The sequence below is a fragment of the Ammospiza caudacuta genome, chromosome 11 (genome assembly GCF_027887145.1).
Source record: "Ammospiza caudacuta isolate bAmmCau1 chromosome 11, bAmmCau1.pri, whole genome shotgun sequence".
Classification (NCBI taxonomy): domain Eukaryota; kingdom Metazoa; phylum Chordata; class Aves; order Passeriformes; family Passerellidae; genus Ammospiza; species Ammospiza caudacuta.
Window position 1 is genome coordinate 8,674,423 of NC_080603.1, and position 19,234 is coordinate 8,693,656.

General features: G+C 42.5%; 1 protein-coding gene across 1 annotated transcript in view; it reads right to left on the reverse strand.

Moving 5' to 3' along the window:
- STAG1 (STAG1 cohesin complex component) overlaps positions 1–19,234 on the reverse strand; it is a 149,665-nt gene that overhangs the window by 129,483 nt on the left and 948 nt on the right. The window lies entirely within an intron of this gene.

A 19,234-nucleotide genomic window follows, 5' to 3' on the forward strand; every position in this document is an offset into this window, starting at 1 on the left:
GCTGTCCAGCTTTTACCCTTCCATTCTCTCTCCAATCCTGCTGGGGGAACAAGTGAGTGACTGCAAGGGCCTGGTGGCTGGGAGGGACACAAATCCTGCCCAAAGCTCTGCATGAGCTCAGGGAGCTCCACCAAGAACCCTGCCCTGGTTATGTGTGTGCAGCAACTCCTGTAGGGACTTTCCACTCACCCTGGACTTCACAGGGAGGATTTTCTAAAAACTGAATCACAACTAATCCTTTTAGCTTGGACAACAAAGACCACTTTTGAAAGTCTGATTCTTATACATACATGAAATATGCTGTAGGAGAGTTGTGAGATACACATCCCTCCAAGGCAGCAAGGCCCAGAGTCAGGGTACAGGGGCAATTCTATCTCCCTGCATCCCACTGACAGCTCACAGGAGCAAAGCAGGCAGAGGCACAACCAACCAGTATTTCAGTTCTAGTTATGGTTAATGTAACGCTCTGAAAAGTCTCTGAAGAGCAAAGAAACCCCTGCCTTAAAATCTCCTTTCTCACATCAAGATGGAAGAACTTTTTTCCTCTTACCTGTGGACAGCTGGCAGCAGGCATGAGGCAGAGGGCTAGTTAAAAACTATTGTAAATACAATAATGCTCTTATCTTTCCGGCGAGATAGCAACAGACATAGCTCTCCAGATTTTATAACAGGAAATTTAAATTGTAATTACCTTTTTTGTAAGTCCAGAATTTGGCTGATCACAGTTGCATAAATCACACCTTTAAATAATTTACAACAGCAAGATATCCTCATCTTCAAAATTATTAAAAAGTGGTGCCATTTTCTGGCTAATTTTTTTAAACATATGTACAATAATAAAAATACCACCTACAATAATAAAACACCACGTGGGGCAGCAGAAAGGCCTGTAAAGACCAGCACTTTTGCTGAGGCCCAAAGCCCAGTCAGAAGACAAATGCATGTGTGTAGCCATACTCTCCAGAACACTCCCAAAATCCATACCTTCCCAGCTGCTTGTATTTACACACATTAGATTCTGCATCAGTATTATCTTTTTAGGTGATACTTTTCATTCCCTAATATTATAAGTGAGTCCTTTCTTATTCAAAAATGTAATTATATCCCACCCTGGCAAACCCCTCTGACAATAAACAATGCAGGTCAGTTTTCACTACCACCTACATTCAGTACTACAGCTGCTCTCATGTCTTTCCAAATCCACCTCTCCCCTCTGGACCTTTCCCTTTATTCAGGACAAAATTCCTGCTTGTCCTGACATCCACCCTGGTGTCTGGGGGCACCAGGTGAAGTTCACAGAGCAGTGGCTCCTCAGCAGTCAGAATGCCACAGCCATCCCCACTTCTCCAGCCACACAGCCAGGCCATGCTGGAATCAGCTTTCCAGCTTCTCCTTTGCACTTTCAGGTGGTTGGTTCCTCCCACAGACCCAGTGTGAGAACCCTGATCATGCAGAGTGAGACTCCAGCAGTTTCCTCTCCTCCTCTTTCCATGACTGTGCCTCAGGGACTGCAGATTCACCAGAGCTGGGACACCTCTCTGTCAGGGACCACCATCCCTCTTTGCTTTTTTTCTTCCCTGACCCAAATGAAGGTTCCATCCTGTCCTGTCCCAACCCACCCTTGCTCTTGAGTCTGTGCCCCCCTTTACATTCCTGTCAGCAAGGTCAGGTGCGCCAGCAAACCCCTCTAAATAACTACTTCTCTAATGGGGGCTCAGATACTCCAGATCTCTTCCTGGGCCTCCTCTTCTAAGAAACATTTCCATTTGAAAAGTAAAACATTCACTCTTTCAGAATACAGTCCTCTGAAACATTAAGCACTGCACACTACCCTGGCAAGAGCACAAAGTGTGACAAACAAGGGCAGAGGATGGAGGGAAGCTGGATGTGCCTTCAGCAGCAGCCTAAGTGAGTTCTGAGCTCACTGTTTAACTCTCTTCTTACCTACCTGCCAGAACACTCCCCACAAATAATGTGCTGACTACCAGACCTTTGGGTCCATCATTTCTGGGGTTCTTTTGATCCCAAAGATGAACCTTTAACATTTTATCCTGTACACTGCTGCTGTCTCACAGTTAAGAGGAGATACACCTTGGCCTTCACATAAACAAGATATTTTACAAAATCCCACTCTCCCTTTCTGCATAATTTGCCATTGTAATTAAACACTGGAGCTCTGACACTTATAATTGAAAATTTATGTGGTCCTTAGGCTTCCACTTTTTCTTCAGGTGTAAGTCAAAAGGCCACATTAATGCCAGCTTTGCTATCAGGACCACAAGAACATAATTTCTTACTAGATTAATACATTAGCACTAACATGAAAAATTGATGGTTGAAGTGACTCCTACATGGCTTTTTTCCAATAATCTGTTCATCATTAAGATAATTCCCACATTTTAATTCTTGAAAGACACTTCTAATAAGGCTGTAGGACTCCCCAGGCTTTCCTTTTATTTAAAGGTTGAGTCTCCTCTTTGGTTTTAAACTGTCAATGGTTATATTTATTAGCTAACTAGAAATAATTTCCCATTTGCCATCAGCACTGCATAAAACTCAGTTTGCACTGAAGAGTCAGATTTGAAGGCATCAAATTTAACCTGAAACCTCAAACAAGCTGAATTTTTCCAGTTAATGAATCATTACTCCCAACTAGCTGTCAAATTTCAAAAGTAATTAATACAAATAAACTGCTTCTTAAATTAGAAGTAAAATACTAATCCATAACAACTTATACAATATGCATCAAGTATAATAAAATCATATTTCTTCTTAGGATCAAGGTGCATTCCCATTCTGCTGCCCAAGGGGAAGAGGCTGAGTGCACCAAGGCCTCTGTCCTCACCCACCAGAGGAACAAGGAGTGGAAAAGCAGCCCTGGAACCTCCTCCTGAGCCAGGGAACAAAAACAGCCACTGGAGCACAGACAGCTCTCTGTCAATGCACTAAATGGATTATGTGGCTTTGGAAGAGTCAGCCACAATCCCACTTGAAAAATAATGAATTTGCAAGAACACATCATAAACCATCAAATAAGATCCGAAATGTGATCAGCTGCTTTGTGGGGATTTCTGAGAAGGTGCAACACACATTTTTCTGTCCCTCCTGATGCCTTTCCTGGGAATGTAATTGCTCCAGTTTAAACTGTGATGAAGATTTTCTTCCAGAACCAGAACACGATTTCTGTTTTTAGGAACCACAGAACCAGAAGTCTTTGCTGCCATGCTGATACACTGATAAAAGCTCTCTTTGTAGGTTTTTGGCCAACTGAAACTGCTGCACACTTTCTGTTCCTTTCTGTTTGTCTTTTCCAGCAGTTCCACAAAGTGTGGAAACAATGAAGCTTGGTTCTCCACAGATTACTGTTCTGTAACTCTGTTTGGATTCTCTAACATCTAACAACAATTTAAATCCTGCTCTTGCTTTTATTTAGAAGAGTGTGTAGAAGAGGGGTGGGAAAGAGTTGTTAAGAAAGAAACTTTGGCCAGTTATCTACCTTCACCAAAACTGCAGGAATTTGTTATTTGGAGACCTCCCACCCCCTCCAAATTTCATTGAAATTAGTGGCTGTGCTCTGAAGAGACATGCAGCAACTCAATCCTTCTAATGCATTTAAATAATGTGTTATGTCAAGCCACAGAAAATCTGAATCCTATTCAAAACACCAAAAATTAGCAATATTAAAGTACCCCAGCATCTTTCCCTTGTCCCCTCCTCTGTCCCACTGTCCTGGCAGTGACAGGAGTGACTCAAACACTTGCAAAGCCACACTGCCTTAGAGAACCAAACTGAAAACCACAAATCAGCACAAGGTGACATCAAACTGCCCATATAGATATAAATCAAAAGAACAAGAAAAGCCAAGACATTCTCCAGAAAACAGCTGTTAAAATTCTTGGATTTCTCTCCAAGTAGCTTGTATTTGCCAAGAATTTTTAAGCTCCTTTTCTACCTTAGAAGCATTTCGAATAAACACAATTAAATGTGTACTGCAGAACTGTTTTAAAGAATTGATTTCTCTGTTTACAAACTAATATGTGTTCAAAGGATTTTGTTCCAAAAATCTTCCAGAATTCAGCAGTTACACAACTCTTAATCCCAGAACTTTAGTAGCACAGGATGTAATGCTCAGCATTTGCCCTTCTGAGTTGCTGGCTTTTTTACTTGTTTATCTTTTAGTGGAGGAAAGAAAGGCTCAAGAATTAGGGAAAGGAGACAATACAAGACAAAAAAAAAAAAACCAAAATCAAACTTTAGACGATATGTGGCTTCTAAGAAACCATACCATAATCTCAGAGAGGAGGAAGCTGTTCATGATTTCTCTGATAATATGAAAAGCAGTTGTATGAACAGGCAACATCAATGAATGCAGAGGGTTTAGTGAATTATGATAAGGGCTCAGGATGAGAGGCAGCTTCCTGGTCCAGGTCAAGTTGATTTTGTCTGCTGAATGAACTAACAGCATGATCACTGCCAGAGAATAATTTGAACACTTTAATCCTGACATCCTCTCTAAATCTGAGTTGAACCTGAGAAATTATGAAGTGCTGTATTGATCAGGGTCCTGGTAAGAGAAGAGCTGAAGAGCACATAATTGCAGTGCTCAAAAGGAGCCCTGCCACTATTTCATGGAGAATTCAGTCCAGTGGTCAAGGCAATATCCACCCACCTGAACAGCTAGGTGTAACAAGAACAAACACTTTCTGATTTGAGGAAAAGCCAACTAAATATTTTCCAGAAATAATTCTCAAGGAAAATGCAGTGAGTGTAAAACTTAGAGAAAAAGAGCAAATGAAAACATTTCCAAAATTATTTGTCCAGCAAACACACAAGGTCGTAATTCTATTTTGGGTTTCAAAAAGAGTGACTGGACATGCTCAAACTCCATTTAGGGAAGGCACAGAGCCTAGAACAGCAAGAATTCAACACAAATCCTCCTGTATTCCTAGAGAAAGGCAGTGATGTTCATCAGGAATCAATGATGCTGGGGCTAATCAAAGATTACTCACCAACAAACACAGGTATCAATGAACAAAGATTACTCATAATAAACATAGTTTAAAAGGGAGTTCTGCATGTCTCCCTGTCCCAAAGGATTTAGCCTGAACCTTCAAACCTGCCATGGCCCAAACCAAGAATGGCAAAACCATGTGCTAAAGAATCATCACCAAAATTTTAGCAGAAAGGGGCACATCTTGGTAATCCTGATTATCCCCGGGGAAAGCAGTTAAAAACAAGTTGGTGGCAAACTGAAAGGCTCCATTCTATTTACTTGATCTTACCCATTTTAACTGAGCAATGTACTGAGTCCAGCTCAGTGTCACTGATGTACCATTACCTGTCTGGAAGGAGAAGGTGGATGGCTCAAGAACACAGGTAATGTAAACCTCTTTTGGAAAAGTGCCATTCCAGGGGACAACTCAATATTCAGATAATCCTTTAAGCCTCTGAAGAAACTGGTGAGACTTTGTATCTTCTTGCCAAGTAGCTTTGTCCCATTTCCCAGGAACTTCTTGGCTACTGTTTGAGCTTATCCAAAGGCCTGCAGGTGGATTAGGAGTTTGCCTGGATTTTCTCCGGCTGCTGCAGCACCAAAAGGGTCATCCAGAGCCTGCTGAAAGCAGAGCTTTCCTTCTTTTCTTCAGGGAGCTGCTGCTCTCCCAGCAGTAGTAGCCCAGCAAGGTCAGATTGAGAAAAGGGTGCCAAAAACATTTCACCAGCTAAAAATGAGGAAGCTGCTTGATTACGCATAAAAGTATAGCTTTGGTTTTAACCATGATATCAGAAGCCCTAAAATAGAAAAATCCCAGAAAATACAAAGTAGACAAAAAATTCACAACTTAGTCTCTAATCCCCTATCAACTGAAGTATAAAATTGGATAAACATGCAAAGGACTACGTTCTTCAGTTCTAGTAAGGACACGGGAATATCTCAAATTATACCAGCTATGAGAATAGTCTAGTTTCATGTTTCTTAGTCATTCAACTAAATCTAGTAAGAGACAATAAGAATTTAAAAGCAGATTTTTCTTTCTACACTTTTCCTTGCGAGCTGCATGAGGATTTTTCGTTGCTCAACTTAAATTTTATATATTAAAATAGCATCCTTAATTACTGCTTAGAGCTTATATGAACTTTCAATGTCCAAATTTTATTACAGTCATTTTAATACCCATAATTAGCTCGTTCAGGTTTTTAATGCTAAATACTATAAATTACTGAGTACTCTAACACTTCAGTTTTCTAGTACTAAGACAGATATTTAATATTAGAGATATGACAGCTTCTCCCATTTAAAGTGGCTGAGCTCACCTCCCTACTGCATTACACAGCTCATGTTCAATACACTCCAAATTGCCAGTGGCTCTTTTCATCATTAATTACATTTTTCAGGTCCAACACTAATCGATTTCCAGCCCATGACCAAGAGAAGAGAGCAATCCCACCTCTCATTCTTTACCTCAGCCTGGCCTGTTCTGCTGTGATTACCATGTTCTGCTGTCTCTGTCACACTCAGCTTTCTAAATAATGGGTTTCAAGCAGGATGTGCATTTGTAAAACCTGTAGCAAAACACATTCTCAGTCTGTCCCCGGCCCCCAGCCACATGGGAAGGAGCACATCCCTGCAGGATTGCTACCTGCCCTTCCCATACCTGGCTGGAAGAGGAAACACAAGAAGAATGAGGGCTCGAAAAGCCCTCCAACTCCAGTGTGAAAGCCTCCAACTCCAGTGTGATTCCCAGTACTGATTTTTACATTTCTTTATCAAAAATGCTCTGGTCTTAATACTGCCAAGGAGAAAAAAGGGAACTGACTACCTTTTTAAACTAATGCTTATAGGTTTATTCCTCTTTTGCAGGAACATGGGGAATTACTTGTGCACTTGCTATGGAAAGCACCTGTCTTACCTGCAGGCTGAAACTTGGACTTCACTGTGCACTTACAGCACCCTGAAATATATCTGCTGAAAATCACACCTCCTTCCTAAGTACAGAAAGTCCTGAATATAGAACTCCCAGAGAATTTTCCCAATCAGTACGTGGAGCAAAAACTCCACCCTTCAATGTGTTTGAGGTTTTCATGCCTGTGGGGTTTTTTTCTTATAGTCTTCAATGAAAAAAAAAAAAAAAAAAAGCGAAGCCAAATCCTGTCTACAAGTTGCTACTTCTGTAGGTACCATTCAAAACCAGAACTGTAAGATGGGACCTTGCAAACAGAGCCCCTTGAGCAGATGTGAGATAACCCAGAGCCTGAACATCCCATCTAACCAAACCTGTGGGTACTGCACTCTTACAGAACTGCCTGTGTCAGTGCCAGCCCTCTGAACCTACAGCAGCAGAGAAATCCAGCCCTGAGCACTCCCAAACCTTCCTTTGCAGTCAGAACTCAGGCAACTCTTCAACACTTTCATGTTTTATTTGTTTTATATACTGTATATATGTTATAAAGAATATTATATAATATTGTATGTTGGATTCACATATTAACTGCAGGCAATACAGGCACCTTGCAGTTCCAGAGACACTGGGCATGCTAACAGAATGCCAAATAAGAGTTATTTGTTTCAGCCAAATTACCCACACTGAAGCTAAAAACATCTCTCCAGAATTCCTAGGGCAATGCTGAGAAAATTTTGTCTTTAAAGCCATAAAAAGTTTCAGAAGCCCCTTATCAGTGGGCACAGAAGCCTCTTGCACAAGTTTTCAATTATTCCTCAGAGGAGGGAGCACTGATACATGAACACAGTGAGCAGAGATGGAACAGCTAATGTTTCTGTAACAGAAGTGTCTATGTGCTCTTTGCAGACAGAAGATATTTCTCTGACACAAAAATGCAATTTGGCAGCCACATTTGAAAAAAAGTTGTCATTTAGAGTAGCTGCTGACCTTACTAAAACACCACAAGAATGATCTGTGAGAATGGGCTATGAGATTAATTGCCAAAGGAAGAAGAAAGAAAACATAGTGAGATTTCAGTTCACTAGAAAAAGGGTACCCAGAACACTTTTCAAAGTATCATTTTTAACAGGACAGGTTTTACAATTCTTATAATTATTTAAAAATTAATATTTAAAGGGGTATTTATTATTGATTGTTCTCTACTGTACAATTTAATTTCTAATCTGCTTGCAAAACTCTCAGACTGATGAAGACCTGGATAAAATTAAATCCCATTACAAGGAAATGGAAGAGGAAAGAATCAGCACAGTAGTTAAATACTGACTTGCAAACATTTTCCTTAAGTCAACAACTGACATTACCAGAGCAAGGTAAGATTGAAATGAACCCCTGAAGTCTGTCACCTGTTTCTGAGCAGAATCCCCAAGTTACAGGAGAAAATGAATCTTATACATCTAAAAGTTCTTAAGCAAAGATGATTTTAGGGACAAACCACTGTCAGTAGCTGGTGAGATTCCTGCTCCTTACACCCAACCATGCAGTTCTTGGCTGTGAGAAGCAAGAAATTCTGCCTTCAGTTGTTATACCCCATATTTAGTTGTCTAGCTTCCCCCTCCCATGGCTGTTGTTTTTATCTGTTATAATGGGGTTTTTTTAAATTTCTTAATTTCAGATAAGAAAGAGTTACAAGGTAGTGATAAAACAGCACAAACTTTTTCTTGTTTTAACACCAAACTGTTGAGTCTGTTAACCAAGAACTTCGATACAGCCACTGTGAAGAGGAGGGGCAGGGAAACAGTTTTGGAGCTTGATCAAGGAAAGGATTCTTAAAAATATTGCAGTCTACAGAAAACAGAGCAAAGAGAAACTGGCAGAATTGTGCACTACACGGATGAAAGCAGTGAGAAAAAGTCCTAAGACTGAATGGATTTTGATTTAAACATTTAAAGCTCAAGCTCCTCATACACAGAGAGTGCCAAACTCTCAAGAGATCTGAGAGTAGTTGATTTTTTTCCCCTTGGATTTTTGAGGCCTATTAGAAGGGAAAGCAAGAGATTGATGTCAAGGCTCTTCCTAGTCTATTAAAAGGGTGATATATTGGTAAGCTAAGTGATGTAATCATGGAGATGAGCTTCCCTGGGAGGTACCCTGGAAGGATGAAGTGCTGGTGGCCTGCATCCCAGCTGCAATGATAGGGAAGAAAGCCATATTCCCAAAGAACCAGCCAGGTTCTTGGGCACCCACTCATTTGCAGCTGCCCCGCCCAGTAAAATGCCCAACTACAGCACAAAGGCTGCTCCATCAGCCTGGGAGCAGATGGCACTGTCACTGCTGTGTGACACACAGGGCACCCCAGGTTTGTCCCAGACCTGCACGGGGCACTTGTCCCCTCCCCAGGGCATGGCCAGGAACAATCCCCAGCCAGGCACACGACTCTGTGCTCCAGCAGGAGCCAAACTGCCCCTGGAGGGAGCAGGGACAATGGTGAGGGGACAGAGGCTCATCAGTCAAATGGAGACACTTGGGGGTGACAGGAGGCCAGCAAAGGTGATAGCCTGTCACCTAAAAAAGAGCTGGGAAAGCACTAACTGAGGATAAAAAAAGCACTTCAAAAAAAAGATGAGGTACATTCATCAATATAAAGCTAAGTGAATAAAATTCAGTAAAGCCTAGAAAGTACAACCTAGTTCAATTTATTTACTTATAAATTCATCAATTTTGAATTTTCATCCCACCTCTACCAATATAGCCCTATGACAAATTAGCTTGTAAAACACAGCAAAAGGCAATTTCAAAAATAGCAAACAAGGAGTAAAATCCTGGTTCCAAATCTTAATGCACTTAAACCAGTAGAGCACCAAAGCAGATCTGTCTGAAACTATTCCCTGAAAATTATAAACTGATAAGAAACAAATGCTGTGATATGAGGAATCCAGGATACAAACAGAAAATAAATAAATGTTGCTAATGATGTCCTAACTAGAAGACTGGTTTCAAAGCTCAAAACATCTCTGCTTGGTACAAAAATGTACCTACAGTTTGGAAGAAACAAAAGCTGCAAATGCTGTCCATGCTGTAAGACAACTGTTTCCTGGGAAAATTTTAGGGCAAGTCTGTGAAACACACAGATTACATTCACATTAAATGTATCCCTTTTAAACTTTTTTAGCATATTTTAATTTTCTTTCCCAGATTTTCCTCTTACAGCTGCTGTTATACTTTTACCACAAAAAAAAAAACCCAAAAAAAACAAAAAAACAAGTCTTCCTTCTGTATTGTCAAAGTCATCATGAAGACTTGTACCATTTTATAATAACAAAAAAGCAGCACTTGAAATCAAAGAATGTGGAGAAACCAATGTTCCATGTATGCTTCCAGCAGCTTGATGCTGAACAAACAAGGCAGCCTCTTTCTTCAGAGCTCTTCATGAATATTGAAGGCTGCAGCTGATGAAATGACAGCACAGGCAGAGCACCAGGCAGAGCACCAGGCAGAGCTCCTCCCCAGGAGCAGGGGCAGAGCCTGGGCTCCTCTCTGCTGCCATCTCAGCCAGGGATTGATGCTGTGCTGGTGCTGCAGCCCCTGCCAACCACACAGGGGAGGCTGGCCCTGTCACAGGCCCATACCCATCTGTTTCACCAGCGACAAACCCTCCCCACGCAGGTGCCATCCCTCCCTTTGTGACAAGGGTGACCGTGGCCCTCGGTGACAGAAATCCAGAGTGACTCCAGATACCCAAGCACAGGCTGAGGCAGATTCTCAGCCCTTGGGATGGCCTGCAAAGCCCTCCATATTTAATAACAAGCAAAAGGATGAGGGAAGAGCAAGGGACTCTTGTGATGAGCTCATCACAATATATAAAATAAATAAATAAATAACAATCCACCTTGCACCACTAGATCATCAGCATCAGAACAGAGTGCCCAGTTTGGAGGCCCAGACTTTGAGATATGAACTGACAGGAGAGACTCAACAAATCTGTAAGCTGGGTCAGAGGACTAGAAAACCAGAGGTAGAAGAAAACACTGAGAAACTCAAAGATACAAGTTGTGTTAGAGCTCAAGGAGAAAAAAAATGACAGCTCATGGATATTGAGGTAGAGCAGAAATAGCTCACTATGACGAAATAAAACCTAAAAGTTAACTGCAAAATGTGTCACTTAAACACTGGAAACAAACCAGTCAGTAAGAATATACAGCACTGGAATAAGTTGCTTAGGAAATGCAGTGAAATTTCCAGCAACTAAGAGATTAGACAAGCAGCTCCCAAGAATACTGTAAATTGTTGAACCCCAAGACAGACAAAGGGATTAACTCAAGCTCTCTCTCCGTTGTTTTTTTGTTGGGTTTGGGTTTTTTGTTCTGTGTTCTTTTGGGAACAAAGAAAGCCCAGGAAGATCCACAAAAGTAAAAGTAAATAAATAACCATCCTAGTACAAATCCACTGTTCCAGTAAAACACAAGACTGCACAGAGGTCTACAGCTTTAATATCCCTTAATGGATGTAAAAGCAATATGATTTTGGACTTAAGAGCTGTGACCCTAGAGATTCCAGCAAAGCACAAAACAAATCAGTGAAAAAATTTCAAATAAAAGAATTAGAGAAAAACACACTCCAATACCAGTTCTTTCATTAAATAAAACCACAACAGTAAAAGTCTTTCTAGCATCTATTCTCATAACACAGCACATTCCAGTCAGAGGATGGAGATGTGTAAGTGATGAATGCTTTGCAATTCTTCAAAAGCGATCTACTGTTCTTAAAGGAGAATAATTATAGAACTAAATAATAGAAAACTCCTGCTTGAAAGTCAGGGGTAGAGGACAGGAAAGCAGCAGGTATTTTAGGAAACCATTAACCACTACAACATTTTGGGTAGTGGTCTTCAAGAAATCATACTGCAAGGTTAAATCTCTGCTGGTAATACAGGAAAAGTTCTTATCAGCTGCAGAGTAAGGAAAAAATACTGCAAGGAAAAGAACATGATGGGGGCAGGGTGGTGTCAATTTTTCCCATCACATATGATTGGGGTAAAAAAAAATTTAAGGGGTAAAACGGTATTAGAGCCACTGGTTCCAGTGGTGAGAACATGGACATTCACATAACAAGTGACCAAGGACAGGAACCTTCCAGCTGGGATTGCAGCCAAACTGAGACACTGTTGTCACAGCCCATGTCACAGTTGAGATGGTCACAATACAGAGTGTCACCCCACAATTTCAGAAAGCTTTAAGCACACACCCAGACACAGTAACTCCACATGAGAAAGCTTCAGGCATCAGCCCATACACAGTAACATCCCATCACCTCAGAAGGCCGCAAGCACTGGCCCTCCTTGTTCTTTGGCCCAACCTTTTATCCCCTCCTGTTGATGCACTGCCCCTGTGTGCCCTCTGTTCCCTTTGGTGGTTGGTCAGTGCCCCTGGGCACTCCCTGGCTCATTGCTGTCAGTGCTGCTCACCTGCTGCTCACAGCTGTGCCCACTGGGGATGAGGTTTTGGCCAGCCCCATCCCAATCACCACAAACTGTGTGCCCACACTCTGTAGGTGCATCCTCAGAACGCAACAGCACCAGCAGCTCTGACCTCAACACCACCAGTCAGCTCCTGGCCAGCTTAAAAGCCCAAGACTTTGCTCCCTTATTTTGTATTCACTGTGACATCCTCAACTGGCCAAGCACACGATGTTGTTATATCCTGCTGGCTTTACTGATCTCCCCATCCAGTATCTGCTCAAGTTCCTCTGGAAGATTTCATCCAAAATAAATGTTCTCTCCTAAACAAAGGTAGGAAAAACATTTGTTCCTTATCTGAGCCCTCAGTGACTTGCCTGCTTTGGAGGAAACAAGGATACAGCACAAAAGACACCTGACTGACAAGTTCCACCTTTTGGCAACTTTATGGCAAGAGACCAAAAAATCAAAGCCTCCTTTCCAAACCTGGGGATTTGTGCCTCACACAGTCTGGTGCTCAGGAATGGCTTCTGCTCACAAGCAGCAGACTGATGTCTGTCAAACTCCTGTCCTTCCCAGAGCCGGGAGGATGCAGTGAAGGTTACTCTCTGTGTGGCACACACAAAATGCTCCTATGCAAAACCTGCACAACTACAAAATCTGCAAGAAAGAAATATCCCAGTCAAACCAAGCTGCCACTCACTGTTTTGCAGACAATTATAAAATGATCAAGCAATGTGGATTTTTTTTAACAACTGAGAAACAAGGATCTCATTAAAGCCACTGGCCTTTACCCTGAAGCATGAAAACTCAGCAGGAATTACCCACTGAAATCCTTAGAAGAAGATATATTTACCACACCTAAAAAACCAAACCAATCCAAACCAAAAAACCAAACAAACAAACAAAAAACCCAAACAAACAGAAAAAAAAACCAAAAAACAACCCACCAAAAACCAAAAACACAAAACCAAACAAAAACCAAAATAACACCCCACCTTGATCTCATATTCAAACCAAAAGAACACCCCACCTTAATCTCATACTCAAACATCAATCTGAATAAGTTTTTTTGGAACACCACAAAAACAACCAATCTGCAGCTAAAAACACAGGAATTTCCAGTCCAGACAGTTGATTTGTCAAAGGCACGTGTTATTTGAAATTAGATGGGAGTAACTGCCTAACAAAACCCATCTCAACCACAGGCGTGCTCATCTGAGCCATCTACAACAATGGAAAAACCAACATTCCCCTTGGGGATTAAAAAAAATCCCCAGCAACCAAGTCCCAAACTGCCTGAGCTTACAGTCAAGGAAAAATAATACAAATGAGGCTGCCCTGTGTATTAAATTTTTGTTCTTTGTTGGCTATTAATAGGCAAGTGTGGTGAATGTAAGATGATATTCAGATCATTTCTAGCCTTCTACCAGCACGTTCTTCCCTTCCTTCCCCACAGCTTTCTGTCTTCCCAGCCCAGGCCCCATTTCAGGGAGCTCTGACTGCAGCATCAGAGGCAGGAGCCACAGGAAGGGCAGGACAGTTCCTACACTGCCTCAAGCCACTCCTGCTGCTCTTGGGTCTTCCTTCAAAGAGCCTGGCATGCCACCAACACCAGCAAGAGCTTGTCCAGAGATTAAAAAGGCACCTTTCTTATACAGATATATAAAACAAGCCACTTGAGGAGCTGCAGTTACTTTGCACAGCACCACTTTCTGTACCAGCTGCCACATCAGGTGCCAGGAACAGCCTGTTCCTCTCACCCCTGACACCTCATTTGGTGCAGAGAGCTCACCATGAATTTACTTCTCCTGAAAAGCTGGAAGTCACTGCTTTGGTACACTCCCATGCTCTTTAATTATGTAATTGTTCCATGACAGCTCAGTTCCAGCAGCTCTTCCCTGTGTCAGGCTCACTTCTGCCAGCAGCAGTGAACCTGCACACAGGCTCAGGATTCCAGCAGCATAAATAACTGCAGTGGCACTCTGTGACACTCCACAGGCTGCTGCTGCTGCTTGTCATTGACCAAGCCTGTGGGTGAAGAGATCAGAACTGAGGAACTACAAATCAGAGCTGCCTGTCCCACATGCTGAATGCTTTTTGTGACCAGTGCCACACCAAGTCATTCTCTTTTGACATGGGCATGAATGCAAGCACAGTTACAAAGAGGAGCAACACGTGGCCTCCAGGACAAGCAGACACAATAGCCCAGCCCTGGCTGTGGGTGTTATCAAAGCATGGCTTCAGGTCAAGGAAGTTCTTTGAGGGACAGACAACAAAGGAGCTGACTGCCAAAAATTTATGGGCGAGGAAGATGTGAAAGGTTATTCTCAGCTGTGAATTTCACAATAAAACTGTGTTAGTGACATACCCTGCCAATAGCTTAGAATTTACTGCAGAAAATGCTGGTGGGCACCTCCTGCCATGGCACAGGGGCTCCAAGTCCTGCAATGAATGCAATGGAGGGTGCTGATGAATGGCACACTCTTGCAAAAGGCCTGGAAATTCTCTATGGCAGAGATCACCCAGAAAATACTCTGAAAGTTTAGAAAAGGATACACATTTAAACCTTAGCAGTTTTGTAACAATACACTTGCCTTGGGGAAACAAAATGTCCAGGGAATAACGGCAGCTACAGTGGCAACTCCTCCCTGCACCCCTCAATGTGACACTTTGCTCGCCTTGATTCCTATCCCTCAGCCTCATCTCTCAGCCTCTGCCTTTCATTCTCAGCTTTCCACCAGGGCACCTACAGCTCTGAAGCAACAACCAGCAATGAGAAATCAGAAAAGTGAGGCATACCAATAGGAAAGGCTCCTCCCAGCTCTAATGGCTCTGGCATTCACAAACATTTACCTCCAAGACAAGAAATTCATTACCTGGTCAGGCAATAGGATTTGCATAAGCCCCCACAGCAGTGCTTTCTGTCCTTGATGCTGGTGCTTTGTAGTTCCACCAACATGAACTTGAGTGTGTAAAAACTTTCCCTTGCAAAGTAAAATGAAGCAGCTTCTCTGGTTGCTTTTGGGAAAAAAATTAAGTGCAACAGCTCAATACCTAAACACACCTCTCCAGGTTCTGAGCATGTCCAGTATCTTGTAAAGCAGCACACTAATTAGTATTCAAAACTTCCCCAGATCATTTTGAAACAGGAATTAAATTTCAGTTTCATCTTACTGCTTTGTCAGAGAAAACTGTTGCAAATGGAGCTTACAGAAACAAAAGATATTAAAAAAAGGAAAGAAAAAAAAATCACTCCTCTGACTTGGGGAGCAAAACAGATGCACAAACCCACAGAAATTATGCAATGTCCTCTGATCAGCTGCACTGACCCCTCTCAGAGGAATGGGAAAGGACACATTATAGGTGAATTCTATTTGATTTATGTAAATACAAGCAGAACAATCAGCTAGTGCTAAAACAGAAAATGCATCAAAGAGCTTAAGGAAAACACTGGGATGGAGGAACTGAAAGGAGGCAAAGAATAAACAAGCCAGGATCTGAGACTCAAAGGGCAGAGTACCCAAAGCTGGAGCTCTCCTGCACTCTCACTGCCATTCCCAGGCACTCTGTGGAGCAGGGCACAAAGGTTACAGATGGCTGAGCACAGTTTGGAGGCAGCCAAAGGCAGGCAGCCCCTCCAGTCTCAGCTCTGTGCGCAAGGATGATCTGTGAAGCGCTGAGTCGCACTCCTGTGCTACATTATTTGTTTTACAGTATCACTGCAACCATTTGTTTGGGTTTGTTTCAGCCTAGTAGCCAACAGGAACAGGCCCACAGGAGAGTACCCTGTGTATATTCCTTCTCTCTGTCCTTTTCTCCATCTCCACTATCAATAATTATCAGTGCATGGACCCATTTCCACTGAACTCAGGAAAACAGGGATCCCAAAATATGTAAGTACCTCTCTATTGTTAAAAATATTAATTTCTTAGAAGAGAGATGTTTAACTTCTCTCCCACAAGCAATGTCCTAATAAAGTAAGGATGTGGGGAAAACAAAACTATCAGACACCAAAGAAGCCACATAAGTGAACCAGAAAAAAGCAGCCTTCAAAATAAAATTCTACTGCTTGAAGCAGTGCTTACTCTTGAACATAATTTATAGTTATGTTTACTCTCTCAGCTAACACTCTGTTAGTCTAGTGAGCCTAATTTAGTAGAAACCATTCTAGAAAATAGACCTGCAGGCAACTAAATAAACTACAGCATTCAGACAGGAAAATGAACCTTCCTTTTGTATAAAAAAGTCAAATTCCACAAATCTACAGGATTTCTCACAAGGCCTCCCTTACACCAGTGGACTGTACTTGACAAAGGCTGCTTTAATTTCCAAGAGACATTTAACAAGATTCTTCAGAAAAGGCCCTTAAAGAGATGAGGCTGCCATGGCAACAGGAGCCCTTGCAGGGACAGGTTACCTGGTGGGGAGACAGGAGACAAAGAGCAAACCAAGGGCTCATCCCTGACAGGAGGCCCAGGGGAGTCCCAGGAATGCAGGGCACCAGGAGTCCCCAAGGTGATCTGTGAGGTCCCTTCCAACCCAAACAAGCCCATGACACCATGAGTGAGCTGCAGGCCGCGCTGGGACCCTTCCATGTGGAACAGAATGCCAGCAAGGTGCTGATGGCTCCAGGCTGCTCTGGCAGGGCAGGAGCAGCCCGAGGAAGGGAAGCACAAAGGCTGCAGAGAGCAGAGCTGGCAGGGGCACTCAGGGGGGTCAGAGTCACCCACAGAATCCCAGCTGTGCACAGAGCAATGGGCTCCAAGCTCAACACCCACAGCCAGCGCAGCTGGGCCAACCTGAAACTCTCAGCTGGATTCCCATCTCCAGGACCATTTTTCCTCAGAAGTATTCCTGCCACTGACCTTGGATCAGCTCTATCACCTCTGACTCTGACAGCCTGACTGGATTCACTCACTGGGCAGAAACACCTCCCTACCAAGCAGAGCAGTTTGAATTCCAGGTGGGGAATTGAGCTCCAGGTAAGGTCAAGGCAGCAGCAGCACAAAGGGAAGGGAGAGCTGTACAGCTGTGGAGACACAGATTCCTCTCAGCTGAGGCTGCCTGGCAGAGCAGCTCAACCATCTTGAGCAATTCCACTGGCAGCAACAGTTCATGTGGTCTGAATGAACAGATCCAGAAATTAACAATGCAAAACTGGCACACTGAGCATGCACTTAAGGTGGAATTCATTACCCGTTGGCAAATGAAGCTTCATTTTCCACTTATAAACACAAACATGTTGGTATCTTCCAGGTCCTTGGGGATTCTAACCCTAAAAGGAGAGAGAGAAACCCTCATGTGGGGGAGAGCAAACAGATACTCAGCTTGTTATTGGATTTTGGTTTCAAAAAACACCTCCACATGGTAGGCTGTAATACTTCAAAATGTATTCAAGATTAATTGGTTTGATTTTTATTATTTTATTGTAGAAAAATAGTTGACATTTAGAAACATTTCTGACACACAGGATAATCCCTAAGTAACTCTCCAAAGAAATACCTTTTTCCTATGAGCTGAACAATCTGTCAACACTGCTTTCATTCGGCTAATCTGCCAATATAATACAAGTCTGCTATTTGTAGAGTTACAGAATATAAACTCACTAGATTTATTTATAGAATAAATAACATATCTGCTGCTGAAACTTTGCACAGCAAGGAACAGTTGGCTGGATGTTCCCTCACGCTGCTTTCTAGTAAAACATTACTTTGGGAACCACCTGAAACAGCCTGCCCTCCAGCTGAAGGGGGACAGGCTTAAGAATTCCACCTTCTGCTCCTAATTGTGAAATAAATGATTAATAACTGTGTGACTGGAGCTCACAACACACTCCCACTCTCATGTCTGATAATGCTGACAACTGTGGCTGAGAGCCTGTCCCACCACACCATGTGCAGCCTTTTTGTGTCCTTTAAGACCCAAATTCCCTCTGGGCAGGATGAGCAGCAGCTCAGGGACCAGGTGCTGGTAGCTTTGGCCAGCCAGTGCTCCCAGCTCTGGGCACAGAGAGCAGCACCCACCAAAGTCAGGGGCCTGAAGGCATGAAAACCTTCTATCTCACTCCTTGTACTTCATATGGAATTACCTGCAGTTATAAATAGGCATTTACTCCACAGATTTTCCAAAATTAAGGCAGAGTTACCAAATTTACCAAGTCCAGGTCACACCTACAGCTCAGAACAGGACACAGATGACACTTTGGGCCCTGACAGATCTTGTTGGAGGCATCCTGCTATCTCAAGCACACTGTTATTATTTAAAAGCATTTTCCAAACTAAAAATGCCTGCAGGGATGCAAATGAGGAAATGTGGCAAAGCTGGCAAAGCCAGGAGCAGGGATCTTTCAAACCACAGGGAGAGCACCTGAGCTCCTGGGTGTTCCCTCAGTGACACAAAATACTGCAACCATTGCCTACAGTCAGACTTCCAACAGGACATCTCAGAAATTAAATTAGCACATTGCTACAAAATCACAACTAAGGACAACATTCCCTCTGCAGTTCCTTCCCTTAACCCTGAAGGTGAGGTCTGCCTTTAAAAAAAATCAGAGTGCACCTTCACAAAACAACACTTATTTTTGGAAGTGTTTTTCAGACTGAAAAGTTGCAAGAGGTCATAATAACACTCTCTAAACCACATATTTTCTAAGGGAACAAAGAAATAGGTTTCTGTGTTCTGATCACATATTGAACACCCAAACCAACAAAACTACATCACTATGGAAAAGCAAAATACTGCATATCCCTGGATGCCGTGGGCAGAAACAACAAAACAATTATCAGCTCATGAACTCAACACCTTGTAGGATTTCCCTTTCTTCTCCAAGAACAAAAACCAACTCTAGTCCTTTCTGTTTTTAGCCAAATGAGCACACACA